This window comes from Dipodomys ordii, unplaced genomic scaffold (assembly GCF_000151885.1).
Source record: "Dipodomys ordii isolate 6190 unplaced genomic scaffold, Dord_2.0 Scaffold9845, whole genome shotgun sequence".
NCBI classification, from domain to species: Eukaryota; Metazoa; Chordata; class Mammalia; order Rodentia; family Heteromyidae; genus Dipodomys; species Dipodomys ordii.
Window position 1 is genome coordinate 1 of NW_012277057.1, and position 2,512 is coordinate 2,512.

Genomic DNA, 2,512 nt, shown 5'->3' on the forward strand with positions numbered 1-2,512 from the left:
CCCCACGACTGGACCCCCCCGCCCCCCAAAAAAGTATTTTATTGTGAAAATACTGTACAGAGGGGTTATAACCACATGAGCAAGGTAATGAGTACATTTCTTATGGAGCATTGTTGCCTCCTCCTTTGTTTTTCCCCTACCATCCCCTCCTCCTCCCCCCCACCCCCAATCTCCACAACTACATTCTCTCCCCGCCCTTCTCCCCTCCAATGCTGTGAACATTCTTGAATGAGGTTCTTTGAGGACATGTTTCATTTCTCTTTTATAATTATCTGGATGTGGACTTCCTATGTGTATGTATGTTTTACTGTGTAGTTTTCCAGAGTTGTCCTACAGTTTCATACTCTCAGTAGCAGCATATGAGACCAAGACTTCTAGTTTCATCCAGTGCTCCATTTGTTATTGTCTTTTTTAGAATTAGATTTACAGTAATATTTTATTGTGCTTACATTTTTTGTTATCCTCGCAGCAAATTATGGTAAGCACTTTTTCATGACCCTGCTGATTATTTCTTCTATGACATTCTGACCAGTATTTGGGCATCTGTAATCTGAAAATCGGAAATCCTTCAAAATACAAAACCTTTTTAGCACCAATATATCTTTACAAGTGGAAAATACTATACCTGACCTTATATGACAGATTGCAGTCAAAATGCAAATGCACTGAAAATATTGTATAAATTATTTTCAGTCTGTGTATATAAGATATATTTGAAACAAATTATTTTCATATTTCCAGTTGGGTCCCACTTCCAGTATACCTTACTAGATAATATGTAAATATTCAACAATTTACAAATATCCAGAAACAGAAATAATTCTGGTTCCAAACATTTCATATAGGAATACTTAAATGTATTAAGTCTGATTTTCTATAGTCACTGGTTGAAACTTCTCTTCTGGATATTCATATTACAATTTCTCTATTTGTGACTTGTTTGTTTTTACATGGGAAGTATTAAAATTTGAGGTAGTCTATATTTTCCCCTATGTTTAGTTATATTTTGCTGAGAAACCTACAAGGTTATAAATGATCATCCTATGATCTGTAATGCAAGTAATCTATGCTATAGGTTTTTCTGCTTTACAAATAATCACTCTTAATTTTGTACAGTGTTTTTACACAAATATGAACTTGTCTTTTTTAATTGATCTGCCAAAAATACAAGCTTAATATTTAAAAATTGGTTTTTAGGGAACACCAGGCACTTATCTGACTTCTCATAATCAGACTTCCTATCAAGAGACAGCTAAGCCCTCAGTGGGCTCTATCTCTCTTGGACTGCCACGACAGCAGGAATCTGCCAAATCAGGTTAGTAAGTTAGCTCAGTCAAATGTATCTGCATTTGTGGTATTGCAATAGTAATTCAGTACTTGATCTTTCATATTTCCTTTGCTTTTGTCTACAGCTGCTTTGCCCTATATTAAACAGGAAGAATTTTCTCCCCGAAGCCAGAACTCGCAACCTGAGGGTTTATTGGTCAGGGCCCAACATGAAGGTGTGGTCAGAGGTAAAAGCATACACATTATGTTAAGCTTTATCCCCCAGTGAACATATACATATATATATATATATATATATATATATATATATATATATAGTTTTCAAAATATAAAAATATAGCCCCTAACTTTGAAATTTAAAAGTAAAAATGATTTTAAACCTTTGAAGTTTGGCCAGTTGTAGAGCTCACTGGTAGAGTACTTGTCTAATAGTGACAAAGTCCATCAACTTGTACAGATCCATGTATCAACTGGACTTTTAACCTCATTACATGACTTTAGACATAAACTTAATAAAACAATTTTTTTTCTTTGCTTCTTTTTCCCCTCTCCTTCTTATTCTCTCACTAGGTAGAGGCTGTATTCTTTTTGGAAGGGGGTAAAGATAGGTGATGGTTAATGATTTTATTTTTACTCAGGTACCACAGGAGCCATCCAAGAAGGAAGTATAACTCGGGGAACTCCAACCAGCAAACTTTCAGTGGAGAATATCCAGTCCCTACGGGGCTCTATCACTCAGGTTAGTTATTATCTCTAAAATACTAAGAAAAAAAATAAAGAAAAAATCCATAAGTTTTGAGCATTTTAGTAATATTTCTGTAGTTGTTCATTGTAAAAAATCATTTAAACCACAAGCTAAGGCTTTTATCATGTTCACATGAAATAGAAAAAAGTCATTAAACACTAGCTTGCTTTTGCCACTTGTGAAAAAGCGGTCTGTAATCTCATGTGAGCTACCTTGTTAGAATATAATGCTGAATGAGGAATGAGGTGATGTTGATAAAAGGTCAAGTATCTTCTAATTTGGGTCAAATGAAAAATTTTTTTCCTCAGATGTTAATTTATTTTCATTTAATAACAAAATTTTCCATATAGTTTTTGTTTGTGTGCATACTGCTACTAGGGCTTGAACTCCTTGCCTGGTGCTCTTGCTCAGCTTTTTTGCTCATAGCTGGTACTCTACCACTTGAGCCATATCTCTAGTTCCGGGTTTTGGCTGGTTAAT

The 2,512-nt window shown here is 34.7% G+C and overlaps 1 long non-coding RNA gene across 1 annotated transcript; it reads left to right on the top strand.

Annotated features, from left to right (window-relative positions):
- The first annotated feature begins 1,201 nt into the window (after positions 1-1,201).
- LOC106002400 lies at positions 1,202-2,021 on the top strand. The gene is made up of 3 exons (XR_001175919.1): positions 1,202-1,315; positions 1,413-1,514; positions 1,926-2,021. It is a non-coding gene; the product is annotated as an uncharacterized LOC106002400 (long non-coding RNA).
- The last annotated feature ends 491 nt before the right edge of the window (positions 2,022-2,512 follow it).